At 39.3% G+C, this 26,903-nt stretch overlaps 1 pseudogene; it reads left to right on the top strand.

The window, feature by feature from the left end:
- Positions 1–20,517, top strand: part of LOC110205126 (centrosomal protein of 68 kDa-like) — a 98,521-nt pseudogene extending 78,004 nt beyond the window's left edge.
- The last annotated feature ends 6,386 nt before the right edge of the window (positions 20,518–26,903 follow it).

Genomic DNA, 26,903 nt, shown 5'->3' with positions numbered 1-26,903 from the left:
CCAAGATATAGTGAGAGAGGGATGAGGAGAATGACTAGGATGGCTACATCATAGGCAGCATGGCTTGGGAATGGCCAGGGTGTGATGCAGAGGTGTGGCTGCAAGCAAGTCCAGGAAAAAGCTCGCCAACTAGAGCCCAGAGATCATAGATCCATTGCATTTCTGAGGTGTTGAGCTATGCCACCCTGTGGACTCATATTGAATTTGTAATCCACTAAAGCTCCCTGGTGAAATCTTGGGTTTATTTTTTCTTTTCTGGGGGGCAATTGGGGTTAAGTGACTTGCCCAGGGTCACACAGCTAATAAGTGTGTGAGGCTAGATTTGAACTCAGGTCCTTCTGACTCCAGGGCTGATGCTCTATCCACTGCACCACCTAGGTGCCCCAATCTTAGATTTCTTTCAATCCTAACATTCTATGACTCTATGATTCTCTCTACAGACTATGAGAGCAATGTGCCTTTTGTGAAAACTCTGACTGGTATCTCCTGCACTTCCCCCAAACAAAAGTTGATTTAGAAATTTCTAAACTTTTTTTTTTAACTCCTGATTCTATGACCTTTGAAGTAAGTGGGAAATTTAAATAAATTTGCAAACAAAAAAAAATGCAAAAAGAATGCATTTGAAAAGAGAATTTTTTTTTTAATGCTAGGTGATGAGAGTGTTGAAATTGGGGAGAAATGTGGATTGTGTCTTCAGGAAAGCTGGAGGAAGATGAAGAGAACTGGGTTACCTGCTGTATATGAGGGATTGCTCTGAACACTTGCTTTTACTAAGCTGGAAGAATGGATTACCCACGGCTGTACTATTAGCAGGCTCTCTGGTGTGGCAGGAAGAGTTCAGGATTTGAGTTCAAATCCTGGCTATGTCACTTACTATCAGTGTCACCTTAGGCAAGTTATGGAACCTTTCTGGGGCTTAGTTTTCTCACCTCTAAAATGAAGAGGTTGGAGTAGATTACGTATAAGGAACCTTTTAACTCAAAACAATGATCCTAGACTAATTTCGTGTTCTACCTACATTCCTTTGAGTGGATTTTTTTTTGATTAGTATTTATTGAGTAGCTGCTAATGCTATATGAGGGATACGAAGGAGAATTAAAACACAATTCCAGTCATCATGCAGCTTATATTCTAGAAGGGAAAGCAACATGAGTACAGATTTTATAATACAAGTTATAATATGAAAGGAAAAAATTATATTACAATTTTACATGTGTACATTAAAAAAAGATGTGGATAAAATGTTAACCATATAAATTAAGTCATCTGTCCTCACTTTCAATTGCTCAGCCTGAGGAATTCCTTTCATAATTTTGTATTCCACAGAAGCTCCTTTTAAATACAATCTATTTTGAAAGTATCCCAACCTTTAAAAATGAAATAAGCATTTTGATACCATTCTGATCTAGCGCCTTGTTTCCTATTCATTTATCCAGTAATGTTAGTGGCATAGTGAGAGAAATAATAATAAAGTTTAACTAAACTATGATTGCAGTGGTCGGGATGACACTGCAAAACTACAAGAGCAATAATGATAACACAAGGCAGAATGTGAAGTTGCCAAAAGAGAACTACTACAGAAGTACTCAGAAAAGGGAGATGTAATTTCTAGTTGGAAGAGGAGATATATGCCACATTCTTACTCCTTTTTCATGTATTCAAACAAAACAGCCCAATTCAATTCAACAAACTATGTGCAAGGTATGAAATAGCGTGGAATGGTGAGTATAAGACTGGTTTTGGAGTCACCAAAGTCCTGGATTGAAGTGCTACCTGCACCACATACTAGTTATGTGACCCTGAGTGAATCCTTTAATCCCTAACTGCTTCAGGCAGCTAACACTGTAAGTTTTAGAGGAGTTGCTGGTCTATGTTGGTGGAGGGAGTTTTTATGCCAGGAGTTCCTTGTACTGATGGAATTCCAGGTGCAAACCAACGTACAAGGTCATGTGCTAGGATGTGGAGACAAAAAGACACACATAAAAAGCTTACATCATATTGTGGAGGTAAAGAATGTACAGCGGTGGTCAATAAAGAAAGGAAAGATCATTATCACCTGGGAACACCAGGAAAGCCTTCATGGAAGAGATGGTATCCTAAGCGTGGAGGAAAATAGAGATTTTGAAAGTCAGAAATGAATATAGGATGTAAGATACTGTGCTTGGGCTAGAGACTTTTGGGAAACTGGCCACGAATGCATTCCAATCCATTCAATTTAAACATATTATGATTAATTTAATGTCATATAGACATGACCTACATTTATGTGTAGGGGGACATAACTCTCCCTAGGATGAAAATGTTCTGTGCACCACCCTGGTCCTGATGCAAATCCTTGACAAATGATATTCTAAGAGTCAGTGTACCTTCCCCAGGTACTTTCTGACAGTAGAAATGGCTTGAAGGCAATTTGTTAGATTAGACTACCCCTAGGTCGTTGTTATTGTGAGGACATAGTAATAAAAGATGTAAAAAGATACGGTGGTGGCCATAGAGAATACTGGAAAATCTTTTTTTTTTTTTTTTTGGCAAGGCAATGGGGTTAAGTGACTTGCCCGGGGTCACACAGCTAGTAGTGTCAAGTGTCTGAGGCTAGATTTGAACTCAAGTCCTTCTGACTCAAAGGCCACAGCTTTATCCACTTCACCACCTAGCTGCCTCCAATACTAGAAAATCTTTAGCACCACCTTTGCCTTCAGTGTCATTTACTTTCACTGTAACTCAGCTCTTCCATTTGCAAAACAAGTAAAAACATCTCATTGCCATCCTAGGCTATTTAGAGGATAAATGGAATAGCATTTAAGATCATTTGAGATGTGGTGAGATCACTGAATTATGGCACTAGAAGATTATACATTACTTAAAAAGAACAAGATGAGTTAAAAGTAGAGGGTGTGAATTAACTTGATTTATTAAGAAGATTCACGTGAGGAAATTTAGAAACCAGAAGTAGGAAGCATGGTTGATAATATTTGGGTAAAAATCTATGGTGGAAGAAATAAAAGTGATATTGACAACAAAGTCTTCTGCAGATCACATGACTAGAAAAAGGAAATAGATGAAGAGGTTATGAAATAGATCATAAACCTGGCATCAAGGCATGATAGAGTAGTGACGAAGGACTTCAATTATCTGCACATCTGCTGAGGCTCTCTCTGACAAAAGCAGAGCAACTAATGATTTCTTGATTTGCTTCTATGGTAATTACGTTTTCATAAGATGGAGAAACCAACATAGGGGAACATTCTATTCTGGATCTGTTTTTCACTAACAAGGAGGAGCAGTATGCTATGGTAGAAATGACAGGAACTTGGGGGAGATGTGACCACTCTCTTCTCAAATTTGTGATAGAAGAGAACACTGAGCTTAGTGTGACAGACATTCTAGACATGGATAGCAGATTTCAGAGGTTTTAGAGACAGAATTAGTAGGGTCTCACTGACTAAAATTCCATAGAAGAAGTTAATGTAGCAGGTATGGGAAGCTTTTGAGAAAGAAAATTTAAAAACATAAAGAGAAATAACTCCCATGGAGAAGAAAAGGGAGATTTGCTTAAAGAGATTGATGCGGATACACAGTGAATTTACTGACTAGCTTAGATTTTTAAAAGATACCTACAGAATATGAAAGAAAAGACAATTAATGGAGAATGAATATGAAAGTATGGTACTGTTCTATAAGAAGAGTATAGGGAGCTGGTGAGGAAAGCCAAGAACTACAAGAAATGTTTCTAAAAAAAAAGCCATATTGGACAAGAGGTTCAAAGAAGGGTTAGGATTACTTCTCTGAGTGAATGAAGTGTTGAAAAATGATGACAGAGAGAAGATGGCCTTATTTAATCATTGGTTTGCTTCTGTTCATTCTGCCAGGGAGAATGATCTTTGAACTGCAAATGAAAGAATAAAAATAGCTAGTAGAGAATCAATGTCCAAGACCAAGAGGAGAATATCTAGTTGCCTTTGATGAGTTCCAGTTTACTGGGCTGAGATGGACTATATTCAAGGGTACTGAAAAAAAATTGTGAATGTAATTGCTAAACTAATGTGAGTGATCTTTGAAACAGGATGCAGAGTAGAAGAGGTGCAAGAGCAGAACTGGAGTAGGGCAGCTGGCCTAGATGCTTTTTTTTTTTTGATGAGATGAATGGAGTCCATGAATCATAAGCCAGTAAGTTTGCCTTCAATTTCTGGTGAAGTTCTGGGGCATACTCATAAAAAGGTGGTTAGTGAACATTTAGATAAGGAAGCAGTGATCAGAATGAGTCAGTATGGTTTCATCCAGATCAGGTCAAGTAAGACTAACTATTTCTTTTTTCTTTTTTGACTGGGATACTAGGTTGCCAGATTAAGGTGATGCTATAAATATATCTAAATTTCAGAAAAGCATTTGACAATGTTCACATGGTATTCTTGTATACAAGATGGAAAGATATAATTTAGGTATTATAGTTAGGAATACTTAGACAAGGTTAAAGGGTAAGTTCTAAAGAGTAGCCCTTAATGGTTTGATGTTACTTGGAAAGAATTCTAAAGTGGAGTGTCCCAGGGATTTTTATTTGGAATTGTGCTCCTTAAAATTTTATTAGTGACCTGGATAATGTCCTCCTTGCCATACTTATCAGAGCCTAAACCCAATTTGCTTTTTTTTTTTTTAAATTTAGGCACTTTTTTTTTAGGCAATTGAGGTTAAGTGACTTGCCCAGGGTCACACAGCTAGTAAGTATCAGGTGTTTTGTCTGAGGCCAGATTTGAACTTAAGTCCTCCTGACTTTAGGGCTGGTGCTCTATCCACTGTACCACCTAGCTGCACGCCCCCCCTCCCCCCAATACTCTTTGGAGCTCATACATTGGACAATAATAGGTTATTTTTTGGTCCCTCTTTTATGGCCAGTCTGGAGTATTGTGATCAGTTCTGGAAACCCCATTTTAGGAAGGACATTGATAGATTGAGAAATGAATGCCTGGAGAAGGGCAATCAGGATAGTGAAGGGTTTCAAGATGATGCCATATATGCATAAGTTGAAGGGAGTAGCAGTGTTTAGCAATGGAAAACATGATATCTGTCTTCAAGTCTTTGAAGGGCTATGCTGTGGAAGAATGATTAATCTTTTTCAATTTAGCCCTAGAAGCCAGAATGAATAACAATGGGTACTTTTCAAAGAAGTATATTTAGGCTTGTTATAAGAAAAGCATGAGTTGACAGTTGGCACTTTCTCAAAATGTAACAGATTGTCTTGACGGGTAAGACATGCCCCTGCCCCCCACTAGAGGTCTTCAGCAAAAGGCTGAATTACCACTCATTAGTCAGTCAACTAGCATTTATGTATTTATTTTCAAAATTCCATTTATTTATTTATTAGTTTTCAACATTCACTTCTATAAGATTTTGAGTTTTAAATTTTCTCCCTTTTCATCCCCTCATCCCTCCCCATGACAGCATGCAATATGATATAGGCTATACATATACATTCATATTAAACCTATTTCTACATTAGTTAGGTTGTAAAGAAAATTAGAAGCAAAGAGAAAAACCACAAAAATGAAGAAACAAAAGCAAAAAAAAAAGAGAGAAAATTGTATGCTTCAATCTGCATTCAGACTTCATGGTTCTTTCTCTGGATGAGAGTAGCATTTTCCATCATGAGTCTTTTGGAATTTTCTTAGATACTTGCATTACTGAGAAGAACTAAGTCTATCAAGTTGGTCATTGCACAATGTTGCTGTTACTGTGTACAATGTTCTCCTGGTTTTGCTCACTTCTCTCAGCATCAGTTCATATAAGTCTTTTCAGGTTTTTCTGAAGTCTGCCTGCTCATCATTTCTTACAGCACAATAGTATTCCATTACATTCACATACCACAACTTGTTCAGCCATTCCCCAACTGATGGGCATCTCTCCCTTTTCCAATTCTTGGCTACCACAAAAAGAGCTGCTATAAATATTTTTGAACATGTGGGCCGTTTTCCCATTTTTATGATCTCTTTGGGATACAGACCTGGAATTGGTATTGCTGGGTCAAAGGGTATGCAGAGTTTTATAGCCCTTTGGGCATATCAACTAGCATTTATTAAGCACATGCTTATGTGCTGGGCAGGGGTAGCTAGGTGGTATAGTGGATTAAATCACCAGGTCTGAGTCAGGAAGATCTGAGTTCAACTCTGACCTCAGATACTTACTAGCTATGTGACCCTGGGCAAATCACTTATCCTCTGTTTCAGTTCCACATCTATAAAACGGGAATGCACTGGAGAAGGAAATGGCAGACCACTCCAGTATCTTTGCCAAGAAAACCTCTGGACAATGTCCATGGGGTCACGTAGAGTTGGACATGACTGAACAACAGCAGTAACAATGTGCTGGGCGCTGTGCTAAGCCAGTCACTTGTCCAGAAGGTTGCAGACCGCATTTCTGTTTAATTGTATTAGAAGGCATTCCAATTCTGAGAGTCTGTGATGCGCCTATGGAAGTCTTTTGAACTTTATTCTCACTTCTCTTATAGCCCTTAGCATATTTTGCCTTGGGCAATTGTTATTTTTGTATATATCTTATTTCCCTTCCTAGACAGTAGGCTACTAGATAGTAATAACAACAGCTGGGACTTACATCGCACTTTAAGGTTTGCAAAGGACTTTACATATGTCACCTCATTTGATCCTTACAACAATCCCATGAAGTGGGCACCATTATCATCTCTATTTTACTGATGAGGAAACAGGCTGAGAGAGGGTAACTGGCTTTCCTATGATCACACAGCTAATTACCTTGTGAGGCAGAATTCAAACTCAGATCTCCCTGACTCTAAGTTCAACACTATCTCACGTGCCACCTAGCTACCAGATGTCAGGGACTGTGTAGGGCACAGCTTTATTTCCCCAATACCTAGCGCTAGGGTCCTGTATGTAGCAGCCACATAAATGTTTGTTGAATGAATGTGATTCAGTAACGATGTCATCATGTTATTGGGGACTTATGCCTTAAATCTCTAGGTAAGCGATTTGGGGAGTTAAGGATGAAGAGAGGCTTTTGATATATAGCTGATTTGGACTCTGGATAATTCTCAGAAGCAGAGCAGCTTTATTTCTTCCATGCTGGGAGATCAGCCTGAAATAGAGGTCAGTATAATAACCCCACCACTTGTACTACTGGTGAGTAGAGAATATTGCCCTATTGGGCCAACGGGGCAGTGGGATTGGGGGAGCAAATAAACTGGGAAGGTTGCAGACGAAACTATCCTCACAGATTGTTGATATTCCGCATCCCATACCCGTGTTCTCCTTTCTTAAGGTGTCCCAATGAAACAGATTATTTATTGATAGAACAATTATTTCTGTGCACAACAGGCCCAGCGTGGTGTGGAATATATTCTGTCCTTATTCAACCCTTGCTGCTAACTTTAAATAAAGGCATCTCAGAGCCAGCTCTGGATGGTCTTGTCAGAAACTGTAGTGATGAAACAGAGGAACCAGATGATGTTCCTAATTTTTTTAAGGAACAGAAGAAAAATGTCTAATTTTATTTTTTTTTTTCTTGTGGGAGTGGAAGGTATAGTGGAAGTATTGCTAGCCTTAAACAAGGAAAGGCTGGGTTCAAGTCAAAGCCCTTCTCTTCACTAGCTACGTGATCTTCAGTTACTCATTAGGCAGTTAGTTAGCCCTGGGCCTGGAGTCAGGAAGACCTGAGTTCAAATCCAGTTCAGATGCTAGCTGTGTGACCTTGGACAAGCCACACTGCCTCAGTTTTCTCAACTATAAAATGAGGATAATAATAGCACCTACCTCTCAGAGTTGTCATGAGGAACAATGAGTTAACATCTTAAAGCATTTATCACAGTGTCTGGTATATAGTAGGCACCATATAAATGCTAGCTATAATAGTGATAATGATATTCTCAATTGTTTTAGGGAACAGAAGGTAATTTTTTTTTCTTATGGGAGTAGAGGATATAGTGAAAAGATCACTGGCCATAGAGGAAAAATGTCTGGGTCAAAGTTCCACTCCTTCCCTTCACTGGCTGTATGTAAGTCATCGGGCAGCTAGGTGGCACAGTGTGTATATATAACCCTGGGCCTGGAGTCAGGAGGATCTGAGTTCAAGTCCAGCTTCACACACTAACAAGTTGTGTGACCCTGGGCAAGACATTAAACTTCTATCTACCTCAGTTTCCTCATCTATAAAATGGGAATAATAATAGGACCCAACTCTCATGGTAACAGATGAGGATCAAATGAGATATTTGAAAAGCATTACAAACGTGCTAGCTATCATTGTTGTTATTTCCCCTCTTTGAGCCTCAACTTTTTCTTCTGTTAGATGAGAGTTGATTAAATAACATCTGAGACTCCTTTTGGCCATAAATGAATGATGACCTGTGACCTCAAAGTTTTCTTCCAGCAGTGACTTCCTTTAGAGTCTTAGAATTGGCAGGGCTCTCGGACATCATGTAGTTCTTCGTGAATAGGAATCTCCTCTAAACATCCTGGATAAGATGTCTCCTAGCTTCCTTTTGAGTGATGGGGAACTCGCTACTTACTGAACAAAACAGCTCACTACTTTGGAACTCCTGAATTGTTAGAACGTTTTTCCTAACATTGAACCCAAGTCTGTTTCTCTGTAATTTCTACCTATCATTCCTAGTTATTCCCTTTAGGGTCAAGTAGGACAGACATAGCTCCTCTTCTACATGGTGGCCCTTGAAATACTTAAAAAATATCCATTGTGTCCTTCCCTCTCCCCACCCCCAACTTTTTTTTTAGGTGAAATTTCCCTAGTTCCTCCAATCAGTCCATGGATGGAATGTTCTCCATGATCAGCCCTGGTTATTCTTTCTCTCTCTCAGTGCTCTCTGACTTGTTAAGGCACTTCATAAAACATGGAGCCCAGAACCCAACTCAATACATGTAGTATGATTTGTCTAGGGCAGAGTAGAGTACTACCAATGCCTTCCTCATTCTGGATGCTATTGATCCATATTGAGTCTGTAGTCCACTAAGACTTTCAAATCTTTTTCACAAGAGCTATTATTCTGCTGTGCTTCCTTATGCATTTTGATTCTTCGACCCAAGCAGAGGTTATATTTACTCCTTTTTAATTTCATTATATATAACACAGTGCTTTGCACATAATAGGTGCTTAATAAATGCTTGTTGACTGATTGTCTATAAGATTTGGTCCATTGTTTTAGCTACTTGATATGTCATTAGAGCCTGATTCTGTCACCCATCATATTTGCTATTCCTACTATCTTTGCATTGGTGAACTTGACAGGCGTGTCAGAGCTTCATAGTTATTGAGAAAACTGCTAAATAACAGAGGGACAAGGGCACATACCTTGGGGCATACCACTTGAGACCACTTTCTGTGTGCATTGATTCATTCTTTAGGTCTGGTTATTCAGCTAGTTCCAAAATCCACCTAAGGGCACAATCTCATAGCCCAACATCTTTCCTTTGGGTCTATTCTACGATTTTATGATCTTTATATTTTAGAAACTTCTAGCATTTTCTTTAATAACTATCCTCTTTCCATGACCCCAGTATAATGGCTATTGCCAAGAATTTGAGATTTGGGGGCAACTAGGTGGCACAGTGGATAGAGCACTGGCCCTGGAGTCCGGAGGACCTGAGTTCAAATCTGTCCTCAGACACATGACACTCACTAGCTGTGTGACTCTAGGCAAGTCACTTAACCTCAACTGCCTCACATTTAAAAAAAAAAGAATGTGAGATTTGTCATTGGTATACATTGACAGGGGGCCACTGTGTGCTGTCTAAATGTGATTTTGTGGGCAAGAGGACAAATACATAATAGCATCTCACTGGAGAAAGAAGAATGATCTTAAGCTCTATGAATGGAAACTCTAGTAGGCAAACAACCTCTTTTCAGGAGGCTGCTATTTTTGTTAAGCCAGATTGTGATGCTACATTTTTTAATTTTGGGAAATTTTGTAATGATTAATTATAAATGATTTTAAGTACTAAGTGCTTACTATATATCATACACTGTGCTTAGTGATGGATTTAAAAATACAAGAAACTACCAGGGGTGGGGAACCTGTGGCCTTGAGGCTGCATGTGGCCCTCTAGGTCCTCAAGTGTGGCCCTTTGACTGAATCCAAACTTCACAAAACTAATCTCCTTAATAAAAGGATTTGTTCTGTAAAACTTGGACTCAGTCAAAAGGCTGCAGCCAAGGACCTAGAAGGCCACGTGTGGCCTCAAGGACACAGGTTCCCCACCTTTGATGCTAGACAATTCCTGCCCTTGAGGAGCATGTATACTAATAAGGGAGGAAACATACAGAGGAGTGATGGTCTGGGAAGGACACTGTTTTGGATACGGAAGTGAGAGGAAATGGTGATTGGAATAATATGGCAAGTGATTTCTAGGAAATGATAGTGTTGTCCTTTCTAGGAATGGTACTGTTGACTTGATTATTGTCCTCAGAGCAAGAGTTAGAGAAGGACATGGGGAGGAGAATGGCCCCAGAAGTTGGAGCTTTAATTCCTGGTTGAGTTGGTAGGTGGAGCACAGGCAGTGTGACATGAAGATGGCTGGGAGAAAGAATGTTGAGCCTGAGTCTGAACAAGAGAAAAATTCATGCTCACTAATCAGGGAACCAAATAAATACTTTTCTTCTTCATGCTTCCCAGAAGTACTGCTTTTGAGGGGCAGCTAGGTGGTGCAGTGGATAGAGCACCAGACCTGAGTTCAAATCTGGCCTCAGACGAAACACCAGTTGACACTTACTAGCTGTGTGACCCTGGGCAAGTCACTTAACCCCAATTGCCTAAAAAACAAAACAAAACAACCCCCCCCCCAAAAAAAAAGAACAGAAGCACTGCTTTCTTTGATAACCATTCTATTTTTCATGGGAATGAGTTTCAGGAAGGCCCTGCTAAGCAGGTTAGCAGGACTTTGAAGAGTTATCATTAGAATACTGACTGGTAAACCAGCCCATCTAATTATATGGTAGCTGCTGGTGACATTGTTGCAATCTGACCTCAGGATTCTATCAGCTTCCTTTGACTATTTTTCTTAGATTTAGATCCAGGAATTCTGGATAGGTAGACTACATGCCTAGAAGGCATGCCTAGAGGTCAACACTAGGCACTTGCAGAATTCTCTGTAGCAAAGCCATGGGCCAATCTGTATTTCTTAATCATTGTTCATATACCTACCTGGAAGGGACTGGATAAATGATCAGGTATAACTCCTCTGTCTCATGAGATAAGATTGAATCCTAGAGAGGCAAAGTGACTTGCCCAAGGTCACAGAGTCAGTAAACATCAGAAAATTTGGTGACACGGATAGAAACCAAGTGCTCTTCTGGTCTAAGATAAAAGGTGTGGGGTAAGCCCTAGGATAAACCTAAGTTGAGATCCCTGGTACTAAGGAGAGTTTTAAAAGTTGAGATCTCTAGCACTAATCATGTAAGGTAGATGCTTAATAAAAATATGTTGTACAGAATTAAAAGAAGCCCTCTCTCTTGCATAAAATAATGCCTTCTTCCTAACTCAGAGCTTACAGTAATTGCTTAAGCTAAATTGCTTTTAATACAATTGATTTCTTTTCCTCTTTTTCATCTGACACCTTGACCCTATACACAATGGAGTCTGAGCTGGGATATGATTAAGGGATCACATGATGTAAAATAGAGGACTGAAGTCAATTACTACTCCACAGGAGGGTAACATTAGATTTCTCTCCTGGCTGTCAACATAGTTCAGGCTATGTGGATAAATTTTCCTGAAGCGGTCTCTTCTCAATCTGCATTTGGAGTGCCATATCTGAACATCCCTAATAATGCAAGAAGTGACATTTGTTGTTGTTACTATCGTTCGGTCACTTCTGACTCTTTGTGGCCCCACTTGGGGTTTTCTTGGCAGAAATACTAGAGTGGTTTATCATTTCCCTCTCCAGCTCATTTGATAGATGAGGAAACTGAGGCAAACAGGGTCAAGTGACTTGCCAGGGTCACACAGCTAGTAAGTGTCTCAGGCCAGATTTGAACCCAGGAAGATGAGTCTTCCTGACTCCAGACCTGGTGCTCTGTGCACTATGGCGCCATCCCGCTGTCCTAAGAAGTGACTTGTGTGATTGTAGGTAAGTGGCCTATGAATAGTAGGTATTTCTTTAAAGGAGGGAATAAATGTTCTTTACTGGCTGGAGCAGTCAGGGAGGGCTTCATGGATTTGCTTGGATTTGAAGTGAGCCTTGAAGAATTGGGAGAGCTGGACAAGATGGAGGAGACTAGATCAAGCAGGCAGAATGAGGTGAGCACAGCTCATCTTCATCTCTCCTTCCATTCTACTGGAAAAATTTATTCCTATTTTTCAGCTTATCCATTACCTTGGGTTAGAATTCACAATGCTGTTACCTAAAGAAATGTGTAACACAGGCAGGATCACACTGGGGCAAAAGGAAGCTATGTTGCCAGCAAACACAAAAGATTGGTTATTTAGAATCACAGCTCCAGTCCTGCACCCATGCCTCAGCATAGCGTGGGGTCTTAATGTCCAGATCCTGACCTCTTAAAGGATTTGCTGGCAGAGCACAATCTCTGGTAAATGTTGCCAGACTGGAAAGTACAGGTCCAAGTGACAAATTGTGGCTTTTTGTTTGGTCAGGTTAGCTAAGCATGGGCAGTCTAATCACCAGAATAATGATCAACAGGGGAATGAATAATAATAGCCAACATTTATATAACACTTTAAGATTTGTTAATTGGACAGTACCTGTAACATACTAAGTACTCAATAATTGCTTGTTGTGCCCTGCACCCCTCACCTCCATCTTTCTCTGTCTCTCTATTATCCCCTCCATTTTATAAGAAACTGAGGCTGAAAAAGGTTAAATGACTTGCCCAGTGTTGCATGTAAATGTGTGAGACAGGATTCGAACTCACATGCTCCTGACTTCAAGTCCAGCATTCTGAGCACTTACTCTACAGAAACTCAAACCACCCACCTGGATAAGGAAGTGATGTGATTTCTATTATACATGCTCTTCTGGTCCAAGACAAGAAGCTCAGGGAGTGGCTGAGGCATTTAATCCTAACATTTTCTAAAGTTGAGATCCCTAGTACTAAGCATAGTTTCAAAAATTGAGGTCAGTTTTAAAAATGGAAGGCATTCATACTCTGATGAAATGGCAGGTTTTTTGAAGTGTTGAAGTATTTCATATGCATCTGTAGCACCTTGTTCAGCTACTCCTAGGTTCAAGAGTTCTGTTTTGCAATGATAACTTTTCTAATTGTGGTTCAAACCCTGACCCAATGTATCACTCTTGCTAGGAATAACAGAAGCATGTAAATTCAGTTGTAAAATGATTTGAATATATTTCAAAATTTGAAAATTCAATAAAGCAAAATAAACTGCAAGGAAATGAATCAAGCAGAAAAACATTCTTAACCCCATACATAAAGGAGTGCAAATCTATACCTTTATAGGAGTTATATACTTCTCTTATATCCCCTCTAATTTTTTAGCGTAGTGGAAGGGAACATTCACCTTTTACTTGTAGGCCAGAGATAGATGCTTAGCATACTCTTCAGCCTAATTCTTAAAGCTTCTTTCTTGGGTCTGGCCAAAGAATTATGATAATTTTTATGTCAGCTCTGCAGTCATCCCAGAGTTCTAGAAATGGCCTTCAGAATGCCATGACTGCTTCACATGTAATTATCTTCCTCTAAACTTCAGTACCATACCAAACTACCAAAAATTTTTTATAGAGCTAGAAAAAATAATAGCAAAATTCATCTGGAAGGACAAAAGTTCCAGAATATCAAGGGAACAAATAAAAAGAAATTCAAGGGAAGGTGGCCTAGCCCTATCAGATCTTAAATGGTATTATAAAGCAGGATTCATCAAAACTATTTGGTACTGGCTAAGAAACAGAGTGGTGGATCAGTGGAATAGGTTAGGTATGTAAGACACAAGAGTCAATGACTATAGAATCTGCTATTTGATAAGTCCAAAGACTCCAGCTTCTGGGGTAAGAACTCTACTATTTAACAAAAACTACTGGGAAAACTGAAAAATAGTATGGCAGAAACTAGGCATAGACCAACATCTTACACTCTATACCAAGATAAAGTCAAAATGCGTACATGATTTAGATATAAAGGCTGATACTATAAGCAAACTGGGAAAGCAAGGAATAGTTTATCTGTCAGATTTATGGAGGATGGAAGAATTTATGACCAAACAAGAGTTAGAGAACATTACAAAATGTAAAATGGATAATTTTTATTACATCAAATTGAAAAGTTTTTGCACAAACAAAGCCAATGCAACCAAGATTAGGAGGGAAACAGAAAGCTGGGAAAAAATTTTTACAACCAATGTCTCTGATAAAGGCCTCATTTCTAAAATATATAGAGAACTGAGTCAAATTTGTAAGAGTACAAGTCATTCTCCAAATGAGAAATGGTCAAAGGATATGAACAGGCAATTTTTAGATGAAGAAATTAAAGCTATCTATAGTCATATGAAAGATGCTGTAAATCACTATTGATTAGAGAAATGCAAATCAAAACAAGATATCGCATCGTACCTATCAGATTGGCGAATGTGACAAAACAGGAAAATGATAAATGCTGGAGAAGATGTGGGAAAATTGGAACACTAATGCATTGTTGGTGGAGTTGTGAACTGATCCAACAATTCTGGAGAGCAATTTGGAACTGTGCCCAAAGTGCCGTAAAAATGTGCATGCCCTTTGACACAGCGATACCACTTCTAGGTCTGTATCCCAAAGAGATCTTACAAATGGGAAAAGGACCCACATATACAAAAATATTTATAGCAGCGCTTTATGTAGTGGCAAAAAATTGGAAATTGAGGGGTTACCCATTAGTTGGGAATGGCTGAACAAGCTGTGGTATATGACTGTAATGGAATACTATTGTGCTAAAAGAAATGATGAACAGGCGGACTTTAGAAAAACCTGGCAAGACTTATATGAACTGATGCTGAGTGAAATGAGCAGAACCGGGAGAACGTTGTACACAGTAACAGCCACATTGTAATTTTGATAGACTTATCTCTTCTTGGCAATGCAAGGATCTAAGACAACTCAAAGACTCATAATGGGAAATGCAACAAGGTGGCGCAGTGCATAGAGCACCAGCCTCAGACACTTGATACTAGCTGTGTGACCCTGGGCAAGTCACTTAACCCCATTGTCTAGCCAAAAAAAAAAAAGAAAAGAAAAAAAGAAAATGTTGTCCATACCCAGAAAAAGAACTATAGAGTCTGAATGCAGATAGAAGCATATCATTTGCTCTCTCTCTCTCTCTTTTTCCTTTTTTTTTTTTTGGTTTCTTCTTTCTCATGGTTTCTCCCATTGGTTCTAACTCTTCTTTACAATATGACTAATGTGAAAATAGATTTAATATGAATGTATGTGTAGAGCCTATATAAAATTATGTGCCATTTTGGGGTGGAGGGAGGGGAGGGATGAGGAGAACATTTGGAACTCAAAATCTTATGGAAGTGAATATTGAAAACTAAGAATAAATAAATTAATTTATGAAAAAAAAAAGAAAGAGAGTTGCCTTACAAACGAAATTTTATAGCCATTGGGAAGGGGGCAAGAAGTCTGAACATTGTCAGTCCCACTACTGCTGGAGTTGCTCAGACAGTGCATGTCCATTGATGGGGGATTGTTGGTTAATAGGAGATTGTTGGTCTGACAGTCTTCCTGCCACCTCCTCACCCCACCATGTTTACCATCTAGGAAGAGTCAAATGTGCTATATGAGCGCTTTGTGTGTTTGTCTCTCTATAGGTTCCCGTGAGCCCTAGGCATCTTATACATTTTTTGTGGGCACAAAATAAAAGCTTCCCTGTTCCAAATACTTATATTGGACCCTGAATATCTTTGTGAATACTGGGGATCCATTATACCATTTAGGGAAACTTAGACAAGATGTATACTGTCAATGCATTTGGAGAGTTTCTTGCCAAAGTCCCAGTGGAGGCAATAAGAAAAGAGAAAAAAATGATCCTTTCAGGTCAGCCCCAGGGTCAAATCTGGTCCACGTGAGCACAGAGCCTTTAGTGGGGCTCTGTGTCATGGGTAACATCTGAAACAGAAGTCCAGAGAGGGGAAATTACTTATCCAAGGTCACTTAGCTAGTAAAAGAGTCTGGATTAGAACCTAGTTAGCTAGGGTACTTATTGTTTTTAATTCAGGTGCTTTGTTCCAAGAGCACACAGACAGCAATAACAAAATTTATATTATTCATTTGTTTGCAGAACATGAATCAGGGATCAGATCCATGGGGACTTAAGGAAAATGAAAAGAAAACTATTTTAAAACCAAGGTCAGAACAAGTACTCCTGTGGCAACCTTCTTTAGTCAGGGGTAAACAAGGCTGCTCTATTTGGCTCAGGACATTCATCGATGTGAAAACAAACATCTGTAGCAGTTCAATTTGTACCAGTTCTATCACAATCATCAAAAAAAAAGGCTCCATTAGGAAGCCAAGCAACATGTCATTAGGCAGGTAGAAAACATTTAAATCCAACAGTTAGTGTTTCCATTTGCATTTTAACTCTTAACTCTGCCTTTGTTTTCTCCTCTTTCAGTAGGCTGGGAAACAATCTGTTGTCAGAGTATCGCATTCAGTGTGATGCAACAAATGTACCTACCACTGGAAGGGCTGATGTTCGGCATAGTATTTCTACTGTATATCTATATCTGCATCTATATCTTTATCCATATCCACATCTTTATCTATATATAGACTTGTCTTTAGTTATATCTAGATCTGTATTGATATCTGTGTTTTATCTCTATATTCGCATGGATAACTTTATCCATATTTATATCTTTGCCTCTACCTCCATCATCTATATACCTACTCTCTATCTTTTTCTCATTCTCTTAGTCTCTACTTTTTATCTCTTCTGTCTAGATCTCTAGATAGATTGATAGATTAAGCATAAGTCAGTCTTGTGCTAAGTGCTGGGAATACAATCAAGACAGTCCTGCCCTCAGGGAATTTGCTTTCTAATGGAGGAAGACAAACAGCTCAAAGGGAGGTATAGTGGAAGAGTGATGATTTTAGTATCAGAGTAGCTGGATCCAAATTCTGTTGCTGTTGTTTACTTGCTCAGGTAAATAATTTTACCTCTCTATGAGACAGATTGGATTAGATGATTTCTAAGATTACATGATTTCCTTCCTAATTTCTAATCCCGCATGATATAAGAAAGACCATTCTACCGCTGTGCCGTTAGGGTCAACATGGAAAGGCTTGTGCTTTTGGAACCACTGTCATATGTTAGTCATAGAATCACAGAACTGCAGGCTTGTAAAAGACCTCAATGGCCATCCAGTTCAACCTTCATGTAAAAAGAATATCCACTATAATATAACAGACAAGTGGTGGTCTAGCCTTTGCTTGAAGACTGCCAAGGAGGAAGAACATGAGGAGGAACACTTCTCAAGGCAGAAAATTCCAGTTCTTATTTAGTCTTCTGTTTTTGTGTAGGTATGGCAAGTCAGCTGTTCGAGGAGCTGCTTTGGGAGGATGGACGGAATGGACCCCTGACAGATGGCATTGAACTGTCTTTCTTGGTGTGACCAGGTACTGAAAGTGACTTGTTTATTTCCCTTCCTGGGCTAAAACTATTTAGGCTGACAGTAATTCTTCCCCCTATCTCTGCTTCTGTCTCCTCCCCTAGCACTCTCCCACCTCAGTTTTGGGGATCATCCAAAAGGACTTGGGTGCCAATAGGCACCACGGTTCTTTTATGAAATCAACAACTCAACAAGCATTTTAAAGTACCCATGGGTGTCAAGCACTCTGCACTGGGAATGCAAAGACAAAACAACAATAGTTCCTGACCATAAGAAGCTTGCTTTTATTGGTGGTATTCTATGCAACATTGCATAGAAAATGAAATAAAAATTATATATGAAATAATTTCTGGGGGAGAGAGGCACTCATAATTAGAAAGATCAAGATAGGCTTTCTGTAGGAAATACCTCTTGAGATGATCTTTGAAGAAAGCTGGGATTCCATGAGGTAGTAAGTCAGTGATGATGAGGGAGGTGTAGTAGGGACAGGTAGCCTGTTCAAAATCACAGAAAACTCTGTCATGTATAGGGAATAGTAAGCAGGCTGGCTAGGCTGGAATGCAGAGTTCTTGAAAGAGAATGATATTCAGCAAGCCTGGAAAGCTAGGTGAGAGCCAGGTTTTGAAGGATTTTGAAAGCCAGAGGAATTTTAGAAAACAGGGAGGCAATGGGGTTTTTTGAACAAGGAGGTGACATAGTGAGATGGGTGCTTTACCAATCTCAACATGGCTCCTGTGTAGAGTTTGAATGGGAGAGGGGAGAGTGGGCAGAAAGGTCAATTAGGAAGCACTTGCAATTGCCCAGGAGAGAGCCAGATGGAGTTTCCTGATGGGAAGAGGATCATTGGTTTGGATTGAGAGGGAAAAGCATGGGGTGGTAGGGAGGAAGGGGCCTTAGAGAAGCAGTTGGGTAGCCTCACTACCATGAAGATTGTCCTCCTTTTGTGGCTGTGGGTAAGCTGTGGCTACAATCAGCACCATTCCACTTCTTGCCACTGGTGCATGGGATGCCTGAACTAGTATCCAAATCTAAGTGCCCTTCAGCTTTCCAGACACAGCTTCCCCATCTCATCTGCTCCAATTAGTTTCCTAAGACAAAGGGAGAAGACAGAATCTTGAACCCTGTTGTTTGATAAAGGCTCTTCTTCAGTTGAACCCATAACCTCATGTTTGACATCTAGTCCACACCTCAACTGACAGGGTACCATATCTAGCATCCTGCAGTGTTGGAGCTGTAGCCAAGGCAGGCAGGAGCAGTGCTCCTTCCAGGCTGAATACTGGTCATATGTACTACCTGATTCCCTGCCTTGACTCCGGCTAGTCACTCCCCTCTCTGGAATCCAAATAAAGTATAATAAAGACTTTCTTGATTATACTTATTCTTTAAAGCTGAAGACACAGCTTCCAAAACATCTGACTGTCATGTGTTGGCAGATCCCTTTGTGCACCACACAGCGTTAACCTGGAGAGCTTTTCCCACTCACCTAGAAACACCTGAAAGTCCACCACTGCACTGTTCCATGCCTGTCTGCCAAAGTTAAGCTACCTCCAGAGCACAGAAGCCATGATGGCAGATTTTCCACTCTGGTGTTCCAGGCCCAGGGAGGCTTAGGATTGACAGTTTGTGGTCAATTTACACCTACCTCCAATGCACCTTCTCTCCCTGTAGGCATGTTCTTCAGAATGGCCTGGAGCAACCCCATAGGAACTTAAGGAGCTCCCTGTCTAAGGGTAGACACCTCTTTTCTTGTGCAAGGAGAAGGTGTCCTGGGGGTTCTTTTTCAGCACTTGGAGAGGAATATGGCACTGGCTATCTCCAATGTCCTTTCCATGAGGCACCATAGGAATCAGGATGGAAAACACAAAAAGAGATTGAAAATGGAGAAGAACATCTTCCTTTGCCCTCTTGGCTGACCCAGATTTTAATGTGCCTACTATTCAGATGACCAATTCTCAGCCTTTCTAGGCTACTGAAGTACAAAGTTTGCTAGCTGCTACTAGTCATAAAACACTAACTCTCATCCTTTTATATTTTAGCACAGGCCAACTTACCACTCGGGAAGAATTCAGAGGGAAGTAGAGTACTACAGATAGAGAATGTTGTCCCCAGACCCTCCATTTTCAGTTTTGGGAACTTCATAGTGAAGTTGATATCCCAGGAGCAGTCAGTGCACAGGAGGCCCAACAAACCAGTTGAGAACAATCTCCTCTTCAGGGACATGATTATTAGTCTGACTTATTCTGACAGGAAACTGATAGGACAACATCTAAGGAAAGAGAAAGACCAAGAAAGAGAATCCGTTGTGTGAGCTGTGAAAATATTTTGCTGTTACCTGGAAGAGCTAACTTGTTAATTGTATAAAGTAGCTGTGGTTGCAGATATAATGAGTTTTCTCAGATCTCCTAAAATGGAGTTACCTATGTGGAAGATGCTGGGGACCAGTATCTGGAAAACAGAAGAACTGGTGCATGTATGGATATCTTGCAATGGCCTAGTATGTGCTTGGGAACAGCTTTTTCTTCCCCCATTGGGTCAATTCTCCTGTCTCCCAGGAATATGTCCCCAGTATCTTCCACATGGGTGTCTCCATCTTAGGTGCATCAAATCTGAGAATGCATCAAATCCCCAGTACACTGACAACTTGATTCCTCCAAATTCCAACCTTGCAAGTCTTTCCTACAATTTTTTTTTACCATCTATTTAAAAAAAAGACATAGCTAATCACTAATCTGTAACTGAGATTGTCTTATAGAAAGCAAAAATTTGTCTCTAGAGTCTGTTGGATAATAAACCAGTTTTAAAGAATGTCCTTTGGTTGATTGTAAGCAATCTGGTGAGCTTGAAGATCATGCAGATAACCTCTTGACTCAGTCTTAGAAGCTTTTGACATGATGGCTGGGATACTTCTGTCTCAGACAGCAAGCCAGTGATGGGATTTAATAAGGTAACATCTTGAGCAAACTTGTCAACTGAAATCTGATTAGTTGGAAAAGCAGGAACCAGATGGAAACCTTATAAAAGATGTGGCGCTTTTTTTTTTTGGTAAAAATTTTTAAAAAATTTTAAACTTAAATACAAAATGAGAAAAGAAAAAACCACATTGCTATGCACAAGCAGACTGTAAGAGAGGATTCAATATAAAATAACAAATTTCCATTTCAAGAAACCTATATGATATATGCTACTTTTGCTCTATATTGTGTGCTTTTCACTTTAATTTTTCCCCCTCCCTCCCACCCTAAAGAAGACTACAATTAAGCATGGATATGTGTACATATACATAGATATCTATAAGCACACACTGTACTGTGCTTATTTCTTCCCATCATCTGTTTCTCTGAAGTTGGATAGCATCCTCCTTTCTAAGTCCAAGTCTTTCCATGTTTTTCTAAATCAACCAGCTCATCATTTCCTACACCACAACAATATTGCAATTCAATTATATCCTATCTGACAGATTGTCTATGAAACATTTTCCCCCCGTTTTCTGCATTCCTTTTGTTCTTGGCTACATAGGTTTCATTTATACAAGAAAATTTTAATTTAAAATAATTAAAATTATCCTTTTTTACACTTCAACAATGCTCCCACTTTATAATATACTTTAAGGTCTGATACTGCAGAATCTACTTCCTATATATCTTTTTATCCTGGTTTCTTTGAAGTTCCTGACCTTTTGTTCTTTCAAATGAACTTTGTTATTATTTTTTTGAACTCAGTAAAATAATTTTTTTAGTAATTCAATTGGGATGACATTGAAAAGTTAGATTAGTTAGGTAAAATTGTCATTTAAAAAATTATATTGGTTTTACCTACCCATGAACAATACATATTACTTCAGTAATTTAGATCTGAGTTTCTTTATATAAAAAGTGTTTTATGTTTATGTTTATATAGTTCCTGTGTTTGTTTTAGCAGTTATAAACTCAGGTATTTTATACTGTCTAAGTATTTTAAGTAGTCTAAAACAATATTGAATAATATTGCTTACACATAATGTAGTTTCTCTATTTTTCACTTTTTTTTAGGCAATTGGGGTTAAGTGACTTGTCCAGGGTCGCACAGCAAATACGTGTCAAGTGTTTGGTCTAAGGCCGTATTTGAACTCAGGTCCTCCTGACTTCAGGGCCAGTGCTCTATCCACTGTACCACCTAGCTGCCCCTATTTTTCATTTTGGATTAAATATATTTTAACTTTAACTTTGTCTGAGGTCATGATTACTATCCCTGCTTTTTTATGTACTAGATTCTATTCCTGCACTTTATTTTATCTTTGTGTGTATCTCTCATTTTTATAATGTTTCCTGAAAGCAACATGTTGTTGAATTCAAAATTTTAATCTACTCTCCAATTCCATTTTATGGGTAAATTAGTCCCATTTACATTTTAAGCTACAATTACTTATTGTATATTTTCGTCCTACCTACTTTTTCCTCACTATCCTCACTCTATTCACTCTATATCTCCTCACTCCTCTGCTTTACTTCCTCCCACTACCCTGACCTCCTATTCCTTAACCTATTCACCCACCACTCTACCAGTTGCTCCTTTATCCTCTCCCCCCACCTTATTCCCTTGACTTCTTATTTCTTTCTGAATTTAGAAGACTTTTATATATATTCATACATATATACACACATATGTACGTGAGTGTGTTCCCTCTTTAACCCATTCCTGATGAAAGCAAGGTTCCAGCACTACCTACCCTCCCCCATACCAGCTTCTTCTGCAACAGTTTTTCCTTTTATGCCTCATTTGTATGAAATAACTACTCCTTTTTAATCTCTCCTTATACAGTTTTATTGTTTTAGACTCATCCCATCATTCTTAGCTCAGCCCACTCTTTTCTTTTAAACTACCCAAATAATGATGACAATCATAAGAGAAATGCTAATATTTTCAAATGCATAAAGTAAACAATTTGACCTTATTGAGTCCTTTATAATTGGTCTTTATTGTTTACCTTGTATTTCTCCTGGATGTTATGTGTCAAATTTTCCCTTAAGTTCTGGGTTTTTTGTTGAGCAATGGCTTTTTGACAGATCATGCTGATATAGAAGAAAGAAGCCAACTCCTAACCTATTGGTTAAATACAATTCTTTTGCTTGAAGTAAAAGCTACTTGAATTATTGTTTATTTTATTTTATTTGATTTTATTTGTAAAGAATCCTCTAATGACTAGAGACTAAAAGTGGAAAGAAAAACAGGTACCTTCCAAACCAAGGTTTTCCTAGAATAATGCTTTCTACTACTACCTGGAAACTGCCAAGTCATTCAGAGTCTCAGTTCTTGAAGGAAAATAACCTAAGTGGTGAGTCTCATAGACTAAGTGGTGAGTCTAAATGTTCCTTCCTCTGTCTCCTTCAAACAAAAAGGAATTGCAGTTATTCTCATAGCCAGACAGTTCCCTCAAAAAGTTCAAGTTTGCACCCTGTTTCATTAAGAGTTCATAGAAATCTAGGAAACATGACAATACAGAAAATTCCTAGCCTTGCGAACTGGGAGCTAAAAGTGGTATTAGTGGTCAGAGGCCTTTGATCTTTTCATGAAGGTGTCATTTAATTTGAAAACACTATTCTGCATGGTTAGATAAGAAAAGTCATTAACACTTGCTCTGCTGACAAAATGATGAACACAGCCCACTGAAACTGTTGAGGGATACTGACACTTTAGTTTTCTTGCTGGGGACAATCATCATAATCATTATCATCATCATCACCTTTATATAGTACTTTAAGATTTACAAAAAGCATTTACAGATATCTCATTTTATCCTCCCAACAACCCTGGGAAGTCAGTGCTATTGTTATCCCCATTTCATAGATAAGGAAACTGAGGTAGTCAGAGCTTAAGTGACTTGCCTAGAGTCACATGGTAAATGTCTGGTAAATGTCTGAGGCCAAATTTGAACCAAAGTCTTCCTAACTCCAGGTCCAGCGCTCTATATGCTGAGCCACCTAGGTGCCTTTTCTGTTGGAAGAAAGTACCTCAGAAAATATTAAATGCCTGTTATAGGTAAAGACATTTTCTCTCTTAAAAAAAAAAGTCCAGGCAAAGGAAGATGAGAAACAGAACCAGGGTGATTGAAATGGAGGGAATGCAATGTATGTAACACTTTGGAAGTAGAATTGATAAGATTTGGCCAGAGGTTAGACATGAAGGGTGAGGGCGAAGGACAAGAATGACTTTGAGATAATGAATTTGGGTGACAGGAAGTTGGTGGTGCCCCTGGGCAATAGGGAAGCAAGGAAGAAGAGTGGTTTTGGGCTAGGGAAGATGAGTTCTTTTTGGACTTGCTGAATTTGAGATGTCTATGACACATTTAGTTCTAAATGTGATGTGGACTGGAGTTGGGGAGAAAAAACGGCAGCCAGTACATAGATCTAGGAGTCATTTTCATTGAGCTTATAGTTGAATCCATGGGAACTGATGTGAGGGAAAGGAATAAACATTCATAAAGCACCTATTATGTGCCAGGCACTGGGCTAAACACTTTATAATTGTTATTTCATTTCATCTCACAAACAACCCTGAGAGGTAAGTAGGTACTGCTATTATTCCCTTTTACAGTTGAAGAAATGGAGGCAAATAGAGGTTAAGTGATTTGCCCAGAGTCACACGGTCAGTAAGAGTGTCTGAGGCTGCATTTGAAGTTAGATATTCCTGACTCCTGGCTCAGTGCTCTAACCATTGCACACCTAGCTCCCATTCCCACTCCAGTTCTGGAATCTCCACATCAGAAGGACCATCCCCTCCTGTGGCTTGTCCCTCTGATTGCCAGGCATGTCTCCTTCCTCTCCAGGCTACATTCTGGACTTTCTCTACCAGGCCATGTACATTGCTCCCTCTCCATCTTCCACTCTTTCCCAGCTTCCTTTAATGTCCTGCTTTCCCCTGTTAGAAAACAAGTTCCTTGAGGCCAGAGACTGTTTTGCTTTCTACTTGTATTCCCAGCATTTAGCACCGTGCTTGGTATGTAGTAAGCACCTAAGAAATATTTGTTGGCTGATTGACTAAGTAGGCACTTAATGTTTGTAGAATTGAATTGAATTGAATTGACTTTAGTAATTATCCACTTTGATGATCCTGTGATGGTCCATAGAGAACTTTGTGTTAATGATGAAAGGCATTGCAGAAAAGTGATATTGCTAATTATTGTTACATCCTCATGCCTGATCATGACTGCATATCTTCATTGTTATATATTACCCAGTAGACTGCATCTGACCTTTTGATCCATACAACTACAACCTGATTATTATGTATTCTTATTTTCTATTTTCATTCCTTGCTCTCTCTCATCAGACCTTGATATGATTCAGGCAGGTTCTTTTATCTCTTCAGTTATTCTCTCTCCATCCTGTGGGTTACAAATTTCCACTGGCCTCAGCTGAGCTGCTCCCCTTCCTGATGCCAGTGTTAGCCTTTTGAAAGGCAGCTATTTATGCTCTAGGGCAGAGGTGGGAACCTGCAGCCTCGAGATCCCATGTGGCCCCCTCAGCTCTTTGACAGAATCCAAACTTCAAAGAACAAATCTCCTTAATAAAAGGATTTGTGGGGGCAACTAGGTGGTGCAGTGGATAGAGCACTGGCCCTGGAGTCAGGAGGACCTGAGTTTGAATCTGGCCTCAGACACATAATACTTTCTAGCTGTGTGACTCTGGGCAAGTCACTTAACCCCAACTGCCTCACTAAAAAAAAGAAAAAAGAAAAGAAAAAAAGAGAATTTGTTCTGTAAAACTTGGACTAGTCAAAAGGCCGCACCCGAGGACCTAGAAGGCCACATGTGGCCTCAAGGACACATGTTCCCCATCTCTGCCCTAGGGCCTAGGAAAGTGAGAATTTAGGCAAAGGCTTAGTCATGCTCCTCAGGTACCACACCTGAAGCTGGAAAGGCTGGGGATTTGGGCAAAGTGCTAGGGCTGCCCTGAGTGGGGCCTTAGACACCATGCTGAACTCCCAAAGGACCAGGTTCTGACACACCCAGCCCTTCCCCAGACCTGAGTGAATGTTCCATGCATGGGATATCTTCTGGGTCCTCAAAATCTTGGGGTAGAACTACTGAGCTGATGCCATGTATGGGTTTAATCTGGTAACTGAGGATCCAGACCTTAATTCAATAAAAACAAAACAACCCCCCCCAAAAAAAACCCACCCCATTTATTTAATGCCTAATGTTTTATGGGGTAGAGATGAGGAAGGAATGCATTCCAGACACGAGAGAACTATTTGTACATGGACGCAGAGGTAGATACAAAGTCAAGTACAGGGAGTGGTTAGCAAGCCACTTTATCACTAGTGTAGTGTGAATGAAGGCAGGTAATATGAAATAGTCAGAAAGGCAGGTGGGAGTGACAGCAGCCTAATTCTTTCTAGGAGTTTGGCAACAAAAGGGAGAAGGAAAATAGGATGATAGCTTGAGAAAATGGCATGGTCAAATTATTTTTTTTTGATAGTGGAGAATTGAGTATGCTTGTAGACTGTTGGGAAAAAGAGAGGACCCTCCTTCCTGAACTTCCTACCTAATTTCCTTCATCTTTGATCATTTTTCCTCTAATTTTTAAAATTTAAAAAATAAACTCTCATATGATAAACATCTACAAATATGAACATTTTGTTATATGAAAACCAGAGAGGATGATATATGACATTGTGAATCCCTGTTAAGCAGAGTTTACATTTAAAATTATATATTAAATTATCACAATAGTCCTCATACTGCCTTTTTTGTCTATGTCTCCTGAACTTTTTTATTTTGGTTATTCCTATTCTCACCCTCAACTCTCCCCACAAATCTCTATCTCTCCCCTCCCACAAAAAGCCTAATCTTCTAACAAATGAGTATAGTCAAATAAAACAATCCACACCTTGGCCATTTATAGAAATACAAGTCTCTTTCTGTACCTGTTGTCCAAAATTTCTCTGTGAGAGTTGGTAGGTATGCTTAATCATTGCTCCTTATGAGCTATATTTGGTTATCACATGGATTAGAGTTCTCAAGTCTTTCCTAGCAATTTTCCTTTATATGTTGTAATAATTCTGCAAATTCTTTTCCTGGTTCTGCTCATCTCATTTTGCAGCAGTTCGTACAGGTTCTCCAAGGTTTCTCTAAATCTGTCCCTTCTGTTTATTTTTATGGCACAACAATATTCTATTACATCCATATAACAATATTTGTTCAGCTATTGTCTGGCTGATGGGCACCCATTTTGTTTCTAGGTCTTTGCTACAACAAAAAGTGCTGCTGTAAGTATTTTTGTGCATAAGGCCTTTTTTTTTTTACCTTTGGGTTATAATCCTAGGGTGGTATGGATTA

This window comes from Phascolarctos cinereus, unplaced genomic scaffold (genome assembly GCF_003287225.1).
Source record: "Phascolarctos cinereus isolate Bilbo 61053 unplaced genomic scaffold, phaCin_HiC Scaffold_2;HRSCAF=192, whole genome shotgun sequence".
In the NCBI taxonomy this organism is placed as follows: domain Eukaryota; kingdom Metazoa; phylum Chordata; class Mammalia; order Diprotodontia; family Phascolarctidae; genus Phascolarctos; species Phascolarctos cinereus.
The sequence above is the reverse complement of the archived record's forward strand: the minus strand, read 5'-3'. Positions and strand labels throughout refer to the sequence as shown.